Source organism: Manacus vitellinus, unplaced genomic scaffold (assembly GCF_001715985.3).
Source record: "Manacus vitellinus isolate BGI_N305 unplaced genomic scaffold, ASM171598v3 scaffold_16_pilon, whole genome shotgun sequence".
Lineage (NCBI taxonomy): Eukaryota > Metazoa > Chordata > Aves > Passeriformes > Pipridae > Manacus > Manacus vitellinus.
Window position 1 is genome coordinate 14,809,181 of NW_021939189.1, and position 20,873 is coordinate 14,830,053.

Below are 20,873 nucleotides of genomic sequence, written 5' to 3' on the forward strand. Positions count from 1 at the left end.
TAAAAATTTTATTTGTGTTAATGCCAAAAAAGTTCCAAACATAAAATTTAAAAAGTTAGTTTTAAATACAGAAAAATTATTTAAATAGTACTTAAAATATTAAATTATTTTATATAGGAATTGATAATACTATGTAAGACTTTTTTTAAAAGGTTTCTTTAAATTCTCTTTACAGTCTCTAGCTGCAGGATGTAGTCTCAGTTCATCTGTGACATTTCAACTCCTCACCTTCTTTAACAAGAAAAGAAGGTAAACCAAAGCCCCAGATTTTCTTTCCTTTTGTTATACTACTTTTTACATTAAGAAACATTGCCTAAAGGGCATTAGAAAGAGATGTTACATCTGTCAGGTACTGATTGTCATATAAGCAACTCAATACCTTTTCAGTCCAGTACGAATAAAAGATTTAGATCAAGAGACTTTTGATTCTTTCTCATTTTGCTAAGATGGAAACAAACTCAAGTGGTAGAAAACACGAATAGCCATAAAAGAAAGAAAAATGTCTTTGGCTATTTCAATCTGAGATGACAAAGTTCTTTGATAATTAAAAACACATCCATATCCTCCCAGCAAACCAGTCCCACACCAAACATGGATTACTTCAGTCTTACATAAGCAATCAAAGTTAACTGAGTAGGTCTGTAATACCATGGAAATTTTGGACTGGCCTCAATACCAGTATTAATTTACTTTTTGAAGTTTAGTACAGAGAAGAGAAACAAGAGAGAAAAAACAAATTCATAGCAGCTGAATAAATTGTTGGTTTTGCCAGCTGCAAAGTTTGTTTGTTGGCTACTGATGAAAAAAATATCTAACCAGCAGAATACCCCTCAGATGAAAAAAAAACATGTCAGGGCAGTTTTTTGCAGACAGATGAGTTGTACTGCCCCCATGCTGAGACAGCTTCCCAGCTCTACCACATGAGCATGTGCCAGAAGTAAAGAACCAAGGGTTGTTGAACCCAAGACTTTTTTCTCCTCATGCTTCCCTACGGTTGTAAGGAACAGCTGATGAAGAGCAGTTTGGTCAAGGACAGCACACCAAGTCCTACATGCACAAAATTGTTACTGAAGTTCTGACAGAGAGGGTGAGTGGGCACTGGAATGGGCTGCCCAGGGAGGAGGCAGAGTCACTGTCCCTGGAGGTATTTGAGAAGAGACTGGACATGGCACTTACTGCCATGGTCTAGTAGACAAGGTGGTGTTCAGTCAGGTGGGACTCAATGATCTCAGAGGTCTTTTCCAACCTAATTGATTCTGTGATTCTGAAATCCAGCCTGTCTTTGGATCAGAGCTGCCACGGGTCACAATGTCAGCTATTCAAGAGGCTCATGCTGCTCACTCTGCCAACAAGCCCTGCCTTCTCTCCTCAAGTGCTGAGAAGCAGGACATGTGTCAGATTTAGTGTTAGACTTCAACATGGTCAAACAGGCTTAGCTTAACACAGCCCAGGCAGTTTCCTGGCACTGTCTGCAGCCCTGCCATCACACACACTCCATCCTGGAAGCCCTTGTGACTGGGGATCACTGTCTGCCACTGCTCTGGGGCATCTGGATGGTTCATATGCACACTGAAGGCTGCCATGGTTTAGGAGCTTCCTCATGAGCAGATCCAATGCCCTGAGGGTGGCAAAGTCCATCAAAGCACTGGGTCTTGTAGAGATTAACACTATCAGCCATCCAGTTTCAAGCCAGCAAGAACAATCATAGTCATTTCTCAGCCTAACCTCATATTAAAATATCAGCAAATGTTACAAGGCTTAAACAGAATCTGCATGTTGCAGATAATCAAACAGGAACTCAACAGGACAACAACCACAAATTAAAGCCTTCCACTATTATTTTTTGCTTTTGCTTCTTAAAAAAACCCTTTAAGATTTATGTAACATTTATTTATACTATTAAGCAATTTGCAGATGATGGCATAGAGACAGAATAAACAACAATCTCTCACACCCCAGTGAACACATTCAAAACTGCAATTTATTCACAGAACATGAACTTATTCAAGTCTGAAACTTCAAATCAGTGTCTTATCTATATCCTCACTGCACAGATATTGTAAAGGTATCACTTGTAAATCATGGGGCTTTCAGAGCTGCAGTGACTTGTCCCTGTAATGAGGCTGTACAGGAATAGCACTTTAAACTTCAAAATAATTTGAACTATCTACATATTTTCACCTTAAAAAAAAAACAACAAAACAACAAATCCAAAACACAGCAGAAATGTAACAGCTGTAACATAATATAATGCTACTTTGGAATGTGAGTACATGAGAATAACATCCAAAGAGGCAACTGAACAATTCTGGATATAACCAAATGTCTCAGTGCCTGTGTAAGGCAGAGATATCTTTCTACTGAGTCCAGAATTCTGGGATCAGGACCATATTCAGTCCAACAAACCTCACAGTTATCATTTATGTATTAGTCTGGTTCATGGCAGACATGCAAATGAATAAGAATAAGCCAGATATTAAGTATTTATATTCATTTGGCTTTAGGCTTAAGAAAAAAAATCTGCATCCCAGCGCAAGGTATATGCACAACATCCCTCAGACAACAGGACTACACACAGCTGGGAAACATTTCCATAATAACTTTTGTTCCCATAAAAGAATTCCGGTTTGAGGCTGCTTTTTCTGACACAGCACATTCGTTGCTCCCTGTCCTTCTTCCAAATTCTGGCCGAGTGAAACCTAATCAGCCCCCTGTTTTGATCAGAAGAGATGGTACAGACCTGGCACTCAGAAATCCCACCTGAGTTTAACCCCTGACTCGAGAGGGACTGTGGTCAGGAAGTTTGACGTTGCTGTGCCACGCTGTGCCCCAGAAGGAAGGGGCTTCCCAGGACTGCTCGTGCCCACCCTGCAGTGCACATAAAGCTGTCAGAGGGCAGGAAGCCCTCACAGATGGCAGCAGTGCAAGGGAGGGCAAAGCAGGCTTTCCCAGTTCTCCTGACTGTGCTCTGTCTGTGGATATCAGTATATGCTGGTTTAACCAGTTAGTTAGTGCTTAGCTCAGCTGGTAAGAGATTTATTTCTTTTGGCAAGGTAATAATGTAAGAGACTTGGGAGTTATGGGTTGCAATACCCAGCCCACCTGGTCTTTTCTTAAGACTATCAGACACTGTCTTAAACTGGACTAAGCTGCAACCAGGTTAATGATAAGGACAGCAGTTGTAGTTTTCTTCACTAACCACTTTTAAAACCTACTGAAGTTAAACTGCTGCACCTTTCTCTGCAGTCAAGGTTAACATTCATTATCCTGCCTGCAGTTAGCAGAGTGGTAACATTGCTTAATGATGCACACTGTCCATGTTGTTTATAATTGCACTGAAGAGACCAGAAAAAAGGACAAGAGGCCAAAGTATTGTACCTTTTAAAATAAACTGTAAGAGATAAAAAGAGCATATGAGGGACTGGCAGAGAATGAGGGGAGGCAGATTTGATGTCACCATCAACAGAGAGCTGTGTCATATGGCATCAGTACCACACCTGCCCCACAAAGCCCAGAAAGCCCCCAGAGTCTCTGTGACCACCAGCAGCCGAGCAACAGCCTGTGTGTGCTGTTTGTGCCAGGAGGGGGCTGAGAGGGGGCAAGTCCACCCTGACTGGGGACAGAGCAGGCACAAATGGCCTCACTTCAGTCCTAGCACACCCATGCCAAGCCTCACTTGTGACACCTGCTCTGCTCTGCACTCCATTTGATGGCACACATGGGCACAGGTCTAGAGCCAGTCACAGCCTGAAGCACCCTCATTCCCTTTATCTAACTCAGAGAACTCCTCACTGCCCTATTTCTACATATACATACAAAATCTGCTTCTTCAGGGAGACAGGGTTGAAAGAAAGATGTAAATAAACATTTGCAAAATATTCTGAAAAATCTATGCAGAAGATACGTATGTGTTAGCTCAAAACCAGCATGGTTTCTGTTGCTAAAAACATACTGGAATTCATGATTTTCCAGTAGGTTTCAGTTGCAGTCCTATGCCAGGCTCTTAGTGTGCCAGCTGATAATGGAGTGGGGTTGTGACTTCCTTCTTGCTGAAATTTTGCAGCAATCTGTGTGGGTTGAATGAGGTATAAGTGAAAACTCCTGCAGCCAGCAGAGCTTTTACCCTGAGCACACTAAAGTCTGCCTTTTAAACACCTCAGTGTTCATTTGCAATCATTTAATGGAGTGCTCCCTGCACCCAACAGAAGCCAACCTGTAATGAGTGGCACTGCAGCCATCTAAAGTGTCCAACTTCACTTCTGATAGACTGGATTCATGCCTCTTAAGTACAATAATAAAAGCCCATTTATTCTCTCATGCACTTTCCCTAGTGGACTGGAAAATATCCTGTCTACCTGGAGCAATAAAACCTGCACAGTGCAAATTCTGAGATTTGAGTCTCCAGGTATTGGCTTTATGGTTTAACCCTATATCAGAGTAAATGACAGATTTAGCCCAATATTATATAAATTACACACCTCCATTTTGCAACCTCTGCAAGTTCAAACTCTTCTGTCTCTTACTCCAAAGGCCCCAAGAATAGTGGTATCATGTCTTTGCCCAGCAGGCATAGTAATAACAGCAACAGAAAGATGGTTTATCCAAGATAAACAATGTCAAAACTTTTTGCATAAAACTGGTATTTGTCTCTTTTCATACAGACACCTAATTTAGGCCATTTGGGCTCAGACATTTCTTTGGGATATCAGACATGGTTTTTCATGTTCCAATTTTCCACTAACAATTCAGTGTGTTGGGTCCAAGAGCTTTCATTACTGACAATTTTCATACCTGTCCTTCTCCTCCAGTGAGGGTGGAGAATGTTTTCTCTTGAACAGAGTTAATATGGAAACTTCAACAGTCTCTCCATAATGCCATGAACTGCATAATTGATTTGGAAAAATTATCTGTATTAGGGAGCATCATGAGGTTACAGGTACTCCTGTGCTTTTCTCCAGTCAGCAGCATTGATTTTCCCATTCACTTGACAAAAAACACTTCAACAAAGTCACTCCTCTTTCGTTTACCTGACACATACTTATGCTCCAAGATTTGCTTAACTTTGGTAGCATGAGTGAATGCAATAGATTGTAGCCCAAAGCATAATTATTATTCCAGGATTTTTTTTAGTTTTAAACTATCCTTTACTCTAAATGATGAAATCACAGAATAGCTGGAACCCAAGACACGTGAGAGCAGACCAAAGCTAGAAAAATACATGTACTTAAAGGAGCTCGTGAAGCAAGATGTATTTTTTAACACAAAAGCAGTTCAAAGGAAACTCTAAGGCAGTAAATTTTCAATTCCCCCACTGCAGAGGACTCAGTCTGCTGTTCTGTGACAGAGCAGAGCACGAGCTCTTGCTGAGTCAGAAGCTGTGAGGATGTGTGAGTGTGGAGCTGCTGGTCTGCAGGCACTGTGAGTCACACTGCCATTTGCTACAAGCCAATAGTCTGCAAGGAGCGTGAAAAAATTAGGCAGAACTTCAGTAAAAGCAAAACTCTACAGGGAAGAAATCCTCAGAAATAAGAAGTATGAGAAGAACTGACTGCAGTGGGTAGCTTCCCCTTAGAGAGAGAGCAGGACCAGTGCCCTGTACAATGCCTGCAATTTTTAAGTACTGCATCCATGTAAGTTTTAAATGGTTTCTATCAAAATTCAGAATACTGTGAAGACCACAAGTTTAACAAAACTGGTGTCCAATATGGGTCAAATTTTCAAGAGCACATGATGGATTTTTAGATCTCAGTAGGTTTCCATGAGTTTGTCTCAGTAGGAAGGAGAATGGGAGAAAGACAACAGAATACAATAAAGATCTGAAAATTAGTTTTCAGAAACAGATATGCAACCTCCTAAAGAATTGTGTCTGCAAAAATGTTCAGCCAACAACCCTAAAGATCACAAATTGCTGAATAGTTACAATTGAGCCTGTGGGATGACAGGATTGCCCCATGAAAACCAGTACAACATTTTTGGAAAAAAAAAAATCCCTGGAACTATCAGGAAGTCTTTTTGGGTTTTATTTGCATTATTTGTTTCAATGATTGCCCATGTGACTGTGCCTAAATCTCATTAAATAATCTATTTCTTATTTTACTGAAAATAAGTCTAACTTGCAAGGTGGGCTGACAAACCTCTGGTGCTGCAGAGATGGTGAGTGAGTGCCAAGGAAGGGGTGATCTTGGAGGATGTGCTCAGGGGCTAAAAGCACCACAAGCCTGAGCAATACTTGCTATCAGTTTGTAATCAATTATTTTCAGTGCTTGTGCTTGGGGAAGAAACACATCCTGTGCCTCTTTGCAGCCCTGCAGTGAGACAGACAAGCTCTTTTTGCAGGTGATAACGATTCATCCTCCACCCTGGTGTACCTGCTCTTCCTCCTGGGGCTTCACAGCAATTGATAACCTTGTGTGGCATGACAGGGCTTGTACTTACACGTGGCTTTGTGAGGAACCTACCAATGGTTCCTGGTAGGATTCATTAGCTCCTTGTATTTCCTGGGTGAGTCACTGGCATCTACATTTGAAAGGGCAGCTGCTGGGCTATCAAACCTCCTGCTTTCTGTCTGGGAAAACACTTTTAATCTCTGATGAGAACGGCCTAATAAAATATACTAGTGTACTGATAAAAATTGAGTGTCTTTACCATCATGAAATAGAGAGGGATTGGGTTTGACTTCATATAAGGCTCTTGTAACTCTCAGCACATTGTTTATAGGCATTGTTTATCTGCTTCCAGAGAAGAGATACAGTGTAATATTCTCAGCAGAGCTTGATTACTGACTGGCTGCCAGAAATCTACTCAGTTATAAAAATATTGGGGAAACCAGCTGTTTTAATCGGGAAGGGAAGCAAACTGGAGGTACTTGGAAATACCTCAGCGTAAAAATACAGACTGTGCATTAAAAAATGTCGGGATTGTATCATTTTCGTGTGGAAAGCACACCCTTCATGCAAAGGAAATATCACAAGGGTGGAACAATATGGCACAAGTACAGTGTTATTAGCCAGAAAATGTCTGTGACCTGTGCATGTGAAATATTAGCATCAAGAAAACACTTAAAACATATAGAATAGATGGGGATTTTGTCAATATATGAATTATTTGTAGTACAGAAAAAGTTGTTATTATACGCATACAAATTTTATTTGGACATTAACTATTACTTTACTACTCTGCTTAAAATGCAGCTGCATTATCCATTTTTGTGAACAACAGCTGCCAGCAGTCTCTGTTGGAGGGACACATCTGTGAAGCACTCCTAGTGCAGAAGCTTCTGAAATGGCAGAGTCAGCTTTCAGCTCCCAGAAAAGAACTGCACAAGCAAACAGTGAGCATATAACGAGACATGCCTGGAGCCAGTGGTATTAAGGAAATTAAAAGACAGGCTGGGAAGTTACATGAATTTCAATTAAAAGACAGACTGAACAGTACAGTATGACCCAATCTGCTCCCAGAGTCGTCCTATTCCTTATTTTATTGTGGCAGGAATTTTCTTATGGCTTATCTGAGTCCTATAATTACGCTGAGCCTTGTGCTTCCCAAGGAAGCATCAGGGTCCTCTCCTAAAAATAATGGTGAAACCTGAGCTGTAAAAGAGCTGTGGAGCAGGATCAAGATGCTTTATAGATCCTTGATAAAAACTGAACCACAGGATCTCAAACATTAAGACTGAGTGATACCAGCAGATAAGAGAGACAATCTTCCTGGGTGGGCTGGCTTATTATGAAAATCCTTGTCCCCATCCAGCCCTCCCTCCCTCTCCAATAATCCTCTCAAATCACCAAGACAGTGAATTTAGCTTGTGAGGTTGACAGGTCTTAAAAAAAGCCACTATTACCCTGTCTACAGCCCTGTTTGCTTCATTGCTGTCTTAGTGACAGTTCTCTCTTCTGGCTATTATAGGCTTGGTTGAATGGTATCTGTGTGACCTGGAAAATTAAAATCTACCATTGTTACTATTTTGCTTATGTGAGAAAAATAAAATTAACATTTCTGAGACATAAATGTCTTCACATAATTTTGCAGTTTAGAAAAGCTGTTTACATGATCCTGAACAAGCTTTGTATGATCTGCAAACTTCTACCATATTCCTTGTGTATCCATGCCTGCAGTATTTACTGCACAGCAATATCTGGATTTTATAACCAGTAAAATGTGAAATTCCTCACATGTAAAACTCTCCCCCTTCCAAAAATTTATGTCTTTTCAAGTTCAAATTTACCAGACTGTAAGCACTCAATGCTTGCAGTTTATCACCAATTCCCATCCTTAGGGTCCATTAAATAATTCAGAATTTATTCCAAAACTCAGTGAAAACATGATATCTATCTATGGACTTCAACTCATTTAGGTTTTCTGAAAAGTTCTGCTTCTGAAGCTTTCCAGGCAATTGCAAAAGAAGAGTATAGGGTATATATAGGACATATCAAATATGTCAGTTTAAAACTACCTTGACAGGAAATGTCTTAAGCCTGGAAGTGGCCTGCACTCAGCAACAGAAAAAGTAGGGTGAAGATTCAGGTTCTTAATTTATTTAAAACCATTATTATTTTGGGCACGAGGAAATAAATTAGAAAGTATATTCACTTCTTTGAAGAACCAATATTAGCCACTGCTCTGTAAATTTGTAAATACAATTCTAAAAATGCATTCAATTAATTTTATAGCTTATATATTGACTGAGCATAGCTCTATACATGTGCATTTGTCCATTAAAAAGCATCATTTTATTATATTTGCAGTATTGCAGTATCATCACAGGAGCTTTCAAGACAAAATAATTACCTTCTTTCAAACCCTTGATTAGAACTGCAAGAAGCATAAAAGTAGTATTATCTTGAGACTTTTTGAAATTTATTTTTTAGCAAATGTTCCCTAAACCCACTATGAAGCTTGTACTGCCAACCTCATTCTGTCTTCCAAAAGGGTATTTCCCTGGAAAATTGCATAATCCTAAATAACAGATAAAAATAAAAAGCAAGGCAAGGGAAAATCTTTGGAGGGATTCAGTTCTTAAACTATTCTAATTAAAAATTTTGCAAGCAGCTTAAACAAAATGTACAGTGACTCAACTGACAGACCCGCTTTGGAGAGGGAGGATAATTCAAAGGTGAGGAATGGTAAAAGGATTAGAGGGCAAAAGGCAGAACTTAAACTGCAGCAGGGTTATAAAATTGATTATGGGCTCAAGATTAAATTTGCTAAAGCCACTAATGCTGAAGAATCCCACTGAGTCCAATGGAGTTTGGATCCATCTCTTTGTATAAAAAGGCAACCTCCTATCCAACTTGGTTCTGAGTACGTGCAAAGATTAAAACTACTGGAGCCACCTGGAAAAAGGCAAAAGTTGGCTCATAATGTCTGTTCATGCTCATTCTGTGGAGAATAGGAAGAAGAAAGTATGTGGCCTGATCAGAATTTTATATTTGCTGGGCAGAAACAAAATGAATTCACTTGCACGTCTCCTGTGGAGATGCTGTGAATGACTGAAGAGGCCGAACGGGTTGTGCTGCCTCCTCCTGCTGCACACACCACACCTCGGCTGGGCTCCTCCCTCTGCCCACTGCTTCTCTTCCTGGCTCTCTTTCAAGCAGGGTTGATGATCCTAAACCACTCCTGAAAGGAGGTCTAATCAAGGAGCACGATATTTAAAATTGACTTCTACACTAAGGGACTGGGAGGAGAAAACACGAGCAAAAGAGAGAACAGCAAAGAACAGCCAAGGGAGTGACATCCTGCTGAAACCCCGGGGCTGAATTCTGCAGATCTACAGAGTCACTACAGGGCTGAATGGATCCTACTGGATGAAGGAAAAGGCTGGATCCATGTGTTAACTTCACTGAAATATCTGTGCCTATCATGCCTGCAGGGAAACAACCTTTGGAAATGTTTTCAGGAATATATTTGATAGTGTATTTAAAAAAGACAAAACCACTACTAAGGCTCTAATTAATCATGAGAAAGATTACAAAGACCATCAGTCTATGTGGTTATATGCTATTCTTAACTAATCTAAATTTCATACAATGTTTATCAGATATAATAAACTAATCACCATCTGCAGATACAGATTTTCATCATTAGGAAAATGCAAATTAATGATGATGCAACAGCACCTTCATTTTATAGTTATTCCATGACTCCTGGAAGCTTGGGAAGATTAATTATTCATGGAAGAATTATATGAAGGAGTACATCCATGTATGGAATCTGGTTCTTTGGCTTTGTCAGACAGTTTCATATGAAGATATTTCCTCAGGCAGAAATGGATAAGAAGCCTACCTGTGCCTGCTGCTTTCCTCTTCCTGTGCTCACTGGCTTGCTAATCTAAGTAAATGGAGCATGGGAAAACAGCCCACAGTTACCACTGCAGACTTGGTATCAGTGTATTCTACTGGGTCACAGTGGTTTTCACCATCTTATACCAGCAGTGTGGGCAGTTTGTGAAGAGCCAGACTCCACACAAGTAAATCTTTTTAGATCTCAAACACTGAAAAGTGTGTTATGGAAACTCATAATTAAGTACCTTTAATAAAGATATTCACAAATACTAAGGAAAAAAGTACTAGAGGATAACCATATGCTTTAAATTGCAACATCCTTTTGTTTGAATCAACAAAACAACATCAGGGATAATGAAAAAGACAGGCTCTGCTCCCATCTTTGTGTACCTGTTGACCAGGCAAAGCACCTCCCAGCTCCCAGGTTTCAAATCCAGCCTGCATCTATCTATTCAAATCCAGCCTGCATCTATCCCAAGCAGAATTAAAATAAGACAATGCTTCCAAGTCCCTGCTCATCCATGGATGATGGAGTCCCACCAGGAGGTGTGCTTTGAGAGCCCCGAGGGGAGGTGAAGGCAGGCTGTGCTGTGCAGATACACTGGTGTGCACTCTCCTGAGTGCAGAGCTGCTGTGCTGCAGTTCATTGGAAACCAGAACACACAACTTCACACACAGTCTCTTAACCTGTTTTCCACTGCAAGTGCTTCTTTCCTGAAGGACCACTGGATGAGCACCACAGAAGCCACCAGGCATCCCAAGTGATTCAAGAGTTGACTGGTATTGAACTCTGCATCTCAGCACCTACTACAGCGGGACTTTCTTTCTCACAGACACTGCTGTAGAGTTGGGTTACTGATAACTTTTAATCTATTTTAATCTACTTTTTTAAAAATCTCAAGTGCCTGCAGTAAAAAATGAAAGGAATCTGTTGCAGAACTACTTCTTACTATGGAAAATTAAAACTGATGTGTTTTATAGCCATGGAACAATTTTCAGAAAAGGATTCTTTCTCGGTACTTAAATATTTAACAGACTGTAGCTCCACTCTGCAGCAGTTGCTTAGTAAGCTGCAATTTTCTGGTAATTGAGAAGCTAAAGGTATGGCTTAAATTTATGGATTTTCAGTATTACACACAAGTTTGCTTGCATTTTCCTTTTCAAGATAGAGAAAGGAATTGTGTTTAGAATGACTCTTTTGTGTTTTGGGTTTTTTAATTCCATTTTTTAAAAATACACATGATTCATATCAAGTGTGCTAAAAACACAGCTCAGGACTATACCAGCAGTATCAGTGACAGGCTCCAAGTCACGGAGTTTAAGGCCATAAAGGTCATCCAGCCATGCAGCTTTACCTTCTGTGTGTCACAGTCCATTAACACTTTTGTTACTGGGGTTTTTCTCCTCTTTTCCCCAGTGGAACTCCATCCCTGATATTCTAAGGTTGAAATTTTGGGGGGTTTTTTCAGGTTAGAAATGCATTTCATTTTTGCAATTGCTTGTTGTAAACCAATTTTTCTATCTGCTTAAAAGAGTTATGTTCTTCTAGTTACTGAAAGTCAAAGAATTTTTGGTGTCTGGCTTTCTTAATATTTTTTAAAAAATGCTGCCTAGGTACACTACTCACAGCACAAAATAATAAAGATACTGTTCTTGTTTGGATCATTTCAGGGGTAGGTAACACTAATCAAGTCCAAGTCTCCTTGCAGTAAGATCTGTCAGGGCACAGCACCTCTGAGTTCACACCCAGCCCAAATGATATCTGGATTGTCAGCCTATTTACTCTGTGTCTATCAACAGTCACTACAGTAAACACTCCTCCCCCACTGCTTTGGGCAGAAGAACATACAAGAAGTAATCTCCTTCAAGAACAAATTGAGCTCATTAAGACATAATGATGACTCTAATTAATTTCTTCTTTCTGCCTCAAAACCCCACACGGCACTTTTCCAGATAAGGATCCCCGTACAGTAACCAGAAATATGTCCACAGCTAAAACAGTCACACTGACCTTCAGGATTAGTTTTTGGGAAACTCAGCAAGGAACGAGAAATGGATTCAAATCAAGACTAGTTTATTACTGCAGAAGGCAAAGACCAAACTTTTGGTATTTCTGCCTTCCTGATATCCCTTGTGAGAGAGAGAGAGAGAGTGGAGAAAAAACCATCAGAGCTCCCTTCCTTGTAATGAACCACCTGGTTTTGATCAGCAGAGTAAGATTTCATCTGCTGTAGGGGTGAACGTGGAAAAAACAGAACAATGAAATTTGACAAAATAGATCTCACGGTTCAAGAGGCAAAAAATCATAGAACAAATCAACAAAAGGATGCACCTACAATGCAACTGCTACTCACAACAGCAAACTGTCTTTTTTTTTTCATTTGGGTAATACTGGAAGCGGTTGGAACTGAGTGCAGGATGCACTCATGAGAATAATATATTTGTAAACAAAAGATTTTTATTTCATTACAGAGCTGTTAGACCTGGAACACTGGACAGATTCCAATCTGTGTAATTACATTCCATCTACCTAAATTCTCTCTGCAGCTTTAATTGGAAATGATGTTTTTCTTCATTTCCTCTCCTGCATTATGGTTCCATCACAGAAGTGTCTGCACTTGAATGAAATGGCTTTTTATGGTCAGCATAAAGGACAGCTTGGGATGTAAGGACAGAAAAAGTTGTTACAAATGTAAAAGTGACAGAAAACTTTCCTTATAAGGACCCTTTAAACTCTTCTCTGATAAAGAAAAACAGGAAAAATATGCTTCTCTCTGTATGTCTCAAACCAGTTAATATTCCTCCTCCATTTTCTAAATAAATCATCAAGTATCTCCAAAAATCTTGTTGAGTGCTAAGGCAGCTACTGTAGCCACCCATACTAGTACTGAGGAATTCACATTTACTTTGTTCTTAATGATCTCTATATTGTGTGTGATCACTAATTGTTTTAAAGTTGCAAACTGCATAAAAAAACTAACTAATCTCATTCTTAATAAGAAATGTACTTGCCAAAGATTTATATTTAGCTAAAACTAGAAATAAAATAATCTTACATTGAATTAACTAAGTACCTTTCCCTTCTCACTGCCTTCAACCTGAAGGAGGTGGCCAAAGCACTGGTTTAATCAGAAGTTACACAGGGAGAGTGCAGAGTGTTGTCACTCACCAGCAATACAGATTTTCAGCAACTTTCTTTCATTAGTTGAAAACAAAGAATGGGAAAGTGAGGTGTTCTCCATTTCCTCGTGAGAGGTTGCAGGAGAATATGCAGATATGCACTCCCTGAGGTCCCAGAGTCCCTGTAAGACTAAAGCTCAGAAGGACAGATTGCCAGAGGAGTTGCTGTAACATAACACATATCTCTGAATACTTTACAGTGATGGCAGTTATGAACAATCCACTCATTTATTACAAAGCTGCCCACAAAAAGCAACAGATTTTCCACAAATCATAAAGCTGAATGTTTTAACTGTCTCATGTTACTGATATATCTGTGCATGTGCAGATATATAAAATGATATATGAATATATAAAAACTTACCATCATTGAATAGTCATAAGCCAAGGATATATGTAACTGAAATGCTGAGCATAAGCATAGGGGGTTTAAAACTTGTCTGATTTAACCTCCATGCTACCTTGTAATTAGAAAGCAAAAAGATTGAATCTTTCCTCACTCATCATACTCCTCATAAAACAGTATGATACAGTTTCTTCCTTTAGGTATGTTAAAGAGCTGATTTGTGAGCAAGGTCTGGCATTTCATCTTGCAAGGGCACTTAAATCTTGCATGATTCTCACTGAGACTGTACAGACAACATAAGCACAAGGACTTTTCTGTTTACAGATGGAAAGAACTTGATCTGACTACAGGCTGCTACAAAATCTGCCACTGGTTACACTAATCAGTGGAAGAAAGAAAAAGACCTTTAAAAAACAATATAGAATGAAACAGAAAAAATAAAAAACATTACACTTTAGCTTCACATTGATTTGTTGCCTTATAAAACAAAAAAATTCAAATGCAAGAGGTTCAGCAATTGCAGAAGTTCAATAATGACTTAAACAAATATTAAACACATAAAAATCTCAACATTTTCTTGACTTATTTATGGCCATATATATTTTGATATATCCTCAATTGTCTGTAAACATGTCAGAATAAAAAGACTAAAAATGAAACTATAAATAACATTGTTTAATATGGCTCAGCAGCACAGGATGGTAATGCCTCACAGACATGAATGCATTCATATTCAAAACATCCCTAAAATGTTCTCACACCTCATAATCACATCACTGCACTGCTGGGAATTTTGCCATATCATCAAAACACCATTAAAGGCAACCAACCTGTGAATGATTCCTTACTCAAAATGCCTGCCATCAGCCATTACCACAAAGGGGGCAGAAGCAAGGTACATGATCCTTCTTTTTTCCCCAGAATTTATGAAGATGAAGCTGACCTTAATCAAGAGGATTAACACTCCCCTTTGAATTGGTGGGGAAAGGCAACAAACATGCCACAAGGTTCTCTTCAGTGGTTTTGGCCAGAAAGAATGTGATTAGGGCACAGGAACCCAAGGAACAAATTTGTAGGCAGTTAATGCAGAGGGGAAAGAAAAGCCCAAGGATATCCAGGATGCAGTGAAAGCAGGAAGCAGCAGGGCACAGATGTCCTAATCTAACAGGACTGATGAGCCAGATGGCAACTGTAAATAGGGTATCAAAGAACTTCTGAGAGAGAATAAAATTCCATTGGAACTTCTGAGAGAGAATAAAATTCCATTGCAGCTGGGAGCAAGTTTACAGAGAAGCAGCATGAAGAGCAAAGGGCCAGTGCAAGGTAATGCCCTTTGTTGCAGTGAGCTCTTCACACCCCAACCCAGCTTGGTTCCATTTACAGCCTCCCCCAAAACTTGGACTCCTTGGCATTCCTCCCGTGTATGGGGTGGCCTCCTACTCACCCTGCTAAATTTAAAAAGCTGATAAAGAATAAATAACACAAAGCACCAGAAGATATATGCTACATTTTAAAATGACACTGAGGGGTATAAATATCAGACTTAAATTATGCAGCATGGTGAACAAACCCAGATCAGTGTTGACTTCATTAGTAACAATATTAACCCAGGGCTACTTTAGACATGGGCACTGCAAGTGCATTAGGAGCCTCCATGTCTGCTGTCACAGTGATCTGCTCAGAATGACTGCATTTCACAAAATATAAAAGAGGAGAGTACTAATCCTAGGGTGGAATCCCATAGCAGAAGAGAGAACACTGATATGAGGGAGTTCCTTTGCTTTCAGATACCAGGTGGCCACTACAGTTTTTAAAGGATGCCAGAAGTCAGTGATATTATGGAGACCTCCAAATAATTCTGAATTATGTTAAGTCTTGTAACTGTCATGTAACCATAGCACCAGTCCTTTCACTCAAAGTCTCTGCTCCTCAAAGGGAGCTGAAGATTCACCTCACCTTAATTTTCATATTTTCCTGTCTTACCTTTAATCTGTCACTATCTAAAGAGCAGTCTAACAATCCAATGCTATGTTTATAACCCAGCTTCATCAGAATAAGCAGCTGAAGTTCAACTAGAAATTGCAAGTTATGTAATCTGTACTTACTATTTCTGCCCTTAATCAGAAGTATTGTTCTGAGATTACTAAAACTAGGCAGGATTATAACATCCAAGAGAGTTAACTCTGATTTCAGATGTCTGAGCCCACACCTGGAAGATGTCCTGGCTCTCAGCTGTTTGTCTGTCAGCCTTGCAGCCCGGGCTCAGAGGCAGCAGATGCAGGGTGGGAAGGGCTCTCTGTGGGGTCTGTGGCACTCAGGGCTGAACCAGTGCAAACTTTCCACCTGCTCTATCAATAAGAAACTGTAACAACTTTTTAAACAGTTCCACCTCTACACACCCCGAAGAAAGTTCAAAAAGCTCAATAAGCACTAACCATGATTTTAAAAACCCCATATGGCACTCCAGCAGGACACAGACCTCTAAAACATGTTCTCCAGTGCTGCCAGTGGCTTGGATGGAAAACCACTAATACTGGAACACAACTCCTGGAGTGCTGGAAACACAGAGGAGCTGCAGCAATCCAGCCAAAACCACTGGTAAGTGTTGTGTTCCAGTGTTAGTTTGCTCAGACACTCTTTGATAGGTGCAGTCACAGCCAGCTGGGTGTTCCCATGATGCAAATACCTGAAGTCAGTAAGAACACAACACACTGGAGCTGCCCTTACCAGGGCTTTGAAGGCATTGCTTCCTGATGTGCCACTAAGCCAAATAAGTGAGCTGACACTGAACCCATTCTGCCCCTGGCTCAGGAACTCTTATGGATGCAAAGATTATTTTAAGGAAATGGATGGGTTAATTCACACTATCAATGCTCGGAACATTTGAGTCACAGAGCTCTCTTTGATCTTGCATTCTGTTTGCTATTGAAAAAGCAACATCTCACCCTATGCAAGATAAAAACGAAACAGAATTTGACATCATGTTAGGAAGGATTCAATTCATTAGTAAAAATTGGTATCAGAACTGCAAGCCACGATCTACAAAGCTGCAAATGGAGAAATTCACTTTAAAGGTTCTTCATTTGCAACAGATTTCAAGCTGCCAAGCTCTTCAAGACAATGTCCTCCTTACTAGAAACTAAACTGAAGTTATGGATCCAAGGTTATCATGTGCTTTTAATGACCTGAACTCACCAAATATTAAACATTACACAAAGGAACACAAGCCACTGCTGTAATCCATAACCAGACTATTCCACTTTGATCAGCATGGAGTCCCACACAGTTATGAAGGAGTTTAAACTTGTTTACCAGATTACATTAATGTAATACACAACTTTGCAGCCACATTGTCCCTGAAACACTGTAGTGTCACATTTGTGTCCCCCCAGAATTAATTTATCAATTCTCAAAGGCTGTATTTAGAAGATAGAAGGATAATTAAAGTTGCTGCTTACGTGGCCTCTCAAGTCTGTGTGTTATCTTTTCTCTCTGTGCTGGAGACCAAACCAGAGCCTCTCCCTTGGTGACCAGGCCACAGAAGGGCCAATTCCTGACCCACACAGGACAGGGGCAGAAGGACAGCATGAACCTCTGAGCCATGGTGGTGGTGGCTGGCTCCTGATTTCAAACCCTCACTGCTGCCTCTGAGGCTGTGAAAGGCAGAGAGGACTTTGTGTTTATCTCTAACAGCCTCCCTTTAAATAATTTTACTTCAAACACTGCAAATTTGTTCTGGTGTTTAATGTAATGCAATGGCATTCGGATATCTCATTTTAATAAATAAAAACATACATGTGTTTAGAGACTTGATAGAAAACATTCTAATTCTGAATTTACAGTTCCCTGATTGTTGAATAATTATGTGTCATTAATAAGACAAAAAAACTACTTTGATCCTGATTTGATTTAAACCATGTAAATTGAAGTTCCTCTCATGTGAAGAGCATCTCTATGCCATCAATCTCTGAGTAACACTCTTGATGGCCTCAGACTAATCAACACAACCAAGTCACTAGGAAGTAAAAATCTTCAAAACTAAGTGTATAATTACAGTAAGACTGGATTTTTGCTGATGAGTTTGGGAACTGAGCTTGCAAGAATTAACTCACTATTCTTACAGACAAATTCTTTCATGGCCTTGAATGAAGTGGAAGGTTATCACTTGTCCTAATCAGAATTTTTCCCAGATTGTGCACTACTAAACCCAGAAAAATGGTTCAAGCTTTTTTGTTAATGCTGTATTACAAAATCTGTACTTGCTAATTCTCATCTGAAAAGGCAGTTCTACACTACAGAGGCTGCTGAGGCAGCAGAAGCCCTGGGGTAAGAACATACAGGTGTCCTGTTCCAGCTCAATTCCACGTTCAGGAGTCAAATACTGAGGGAAGAATTCTACTTTGAGATTAGAAAAAACAACCAGCCCTTGCCCCTGCAGTACTCTGTCCTCCTAACTTGTTGCTTTCAGGACACCAGGTATCCCCACATCCCACACACGGTGTCTAAAGTCAGGCATAAATCCCTCACAACCACGTGTTTGAGAGCTGCTTTCACAAATGCCCACACATTTTTATTTAAATTCCCTCTTCAATTATGAGAAGTTGACAGAATGACAAAACCATGTCCTATCTTTTAAAAGGTATCTTGAAATTGTTTACAAATTGTACTGATTTGGAACGGATTTTTTCCATATTCTACAAATTTTTAGTGAGAGAATCAAATCAATGGGTCTTCAAATCCAAAGGACAACACTAACATGAACCAGGAGGCAACAAGATTTCCCTCTGTAATGAGTGTGGCCAACCAAAGCTGCAGATAGTGTCTGAACCTCCAGAGTTCAGTGATGGAAACCATTGAAAAGGATCTACTCATAAATTGAAAATGTATCCACGAAATATGTGGGTGTGTTCACACTTTTTTAATGATTTACTAAGAATTTTATACACTAGAAAGGCCATAAGTTCACAAAATGCTTGGCAATTTCCAACTTTGTTCCTAAATGAGTTCAAATTTAGCAATTACTACTACATAAAAGGTATTCTAGGTCTTTTTATACTTACACATGTTTAGTTTGTATCTACAGCATTATCATGCAATGAGTGATAATACTTCAAAGAACATTTATTTACCACCTCCAAATTCATAAAGCTAGGTCAGATTATTCTTTCTGAATTAAAGTTCAGATCCTTTTTCACCATCACAGAATGAGTACATTTATCTACCATTTAATATACAATTTGACTCTGTCCCAGCTGAAGCCAGGACTGACTCCCATAATGTTTCAAAATGCCAGCAGAGAAGACATATTCCTCATTATTAATCTGGAAAGCAAGTACCTAATCTGAATTTCTGCCAGATAATTCTAAAATTGGCTGTTTGTGAACAGCAGACAATTCTTAATTGACTCCCAGTACTACGTGAAGCTGAATTCTTCACTATTTGTGGGTTTCTAAATAGGTCTGCATTACAGCCTCAAAAACAAGAAGTGTGATCAGAACTCTGATATCAGCTCCTCAAAGAGCAGAACAAGCTACTTAATATTCCAGTGCTCCTGCAGTTTGATCTAATACTCAGCGAACTGTAGGAATTACAAAATATTAATTATGGACGTATTTTGCTTCATTATTTATGCTTCATCCAAAAGGCAATGTTTAAGAAACAAACCCCTCACGTTTAATTCTCTGTCAACTTTTTGCTAATTATCACAGCAGGGGGGATGCACATTTAAACCAACTCAGCTGACTCCTACTGTTTGCAGCCTCTCAAACATGTGTTCTGCCTGTGAGCTGTACTTAAAGCAGGTATAAAGGCCACATTTGCATGAACTCAGACTTCTAACACCAAAATATTTTATTAATTTGAATTTCAATGACACACTCTCTCTTATCTGGATTTAGCTTCATGAGAAAGGAAGTCTGCAATTCCTCTCCCTGGAGGAATCTTTCTTACATCCTTCCCTGCCAAAGCAATTGAGTATCCTGTTCTGTATGGAAAGGGTGAGCCCACAGACACACCTCAGGGAGACACCTGTTGGTCACCAGCACTGCAGGTGCTCAGAGCTGCACCAGAAGGGTGACCTTCTGCAGGGACAGCTCAGTACAGAGGGCTGGCCCACCAAGCTGCTTGGGATTGTCCCTTGGAGGAGTCTCTCTCCCTCCTGTTTCTGTGGGATGCTGTGGAGAGCAGCTTCACAACACAGACAAGAAAGCATCCTCAGTCTTTTCCTGGTTTTACACATTTCTCCATCCATAAACTGCTTACACCTGAGGACAAGGACTGTGCACTGAGGGAACCATCCATCAAGTGAATGCAGCTATTGATTTAGACCCTAAGGGTGTTAAATCTGACTGGAAATAGAGACAGGTATTCTTACAGACACCAATGACAGGGATATAATGCTTTTCCTAGCAATTGTATTGAACCTATTTATACCAAACTTTCCCCCCATCTATTTTGAGAGCCAAAGTAATGGGCCACAATTTTAGAGATGCAAGGGCACACACACTACAGTATAATTCATCCCATAGTATAACTCCTTTCTTTAGGGAACAAGAAAGCATCAAAAGCAGTGAACCAGCAATATGCCAGAAAGATGAGCAGCATCACATCATTTTAGCACAACTGCAAGACTTCTTAACTAGTTGCTAATTCACAGCCAAAACATTAATGGTTTTGTTCCCCCACTGTTGTAAAATGTAATAAAACAGGATTTTGTTTCTTTTCTTCCATCTTGTAAATATTCTTTCTATTTTTGGAATCAAAAAATTGATCTAATGATAATTTTGCAGGGACATCTCATGTAAAAAAGTCTGTTTCATTCACAGCTATCTGAAAAGACAAATAAGGAGCAAAGGTTTAATCTTTTTTCCCTTTGGTCAAGTTAAGAAAACCATTGCTATAACTTTGAAAAGTGCAGTAACTGCTTTAGGTTAAACTGCTTGCAAATGGTTGTCAGAGACCTGTCCAAATAATGCACTTGGTTACTTTGACAGCAATAACTACATATAAAACAGAGACAATTAGTTGCACAAGTGGCTCTCCTGCCTCTGCACCCTTTCCAAGGA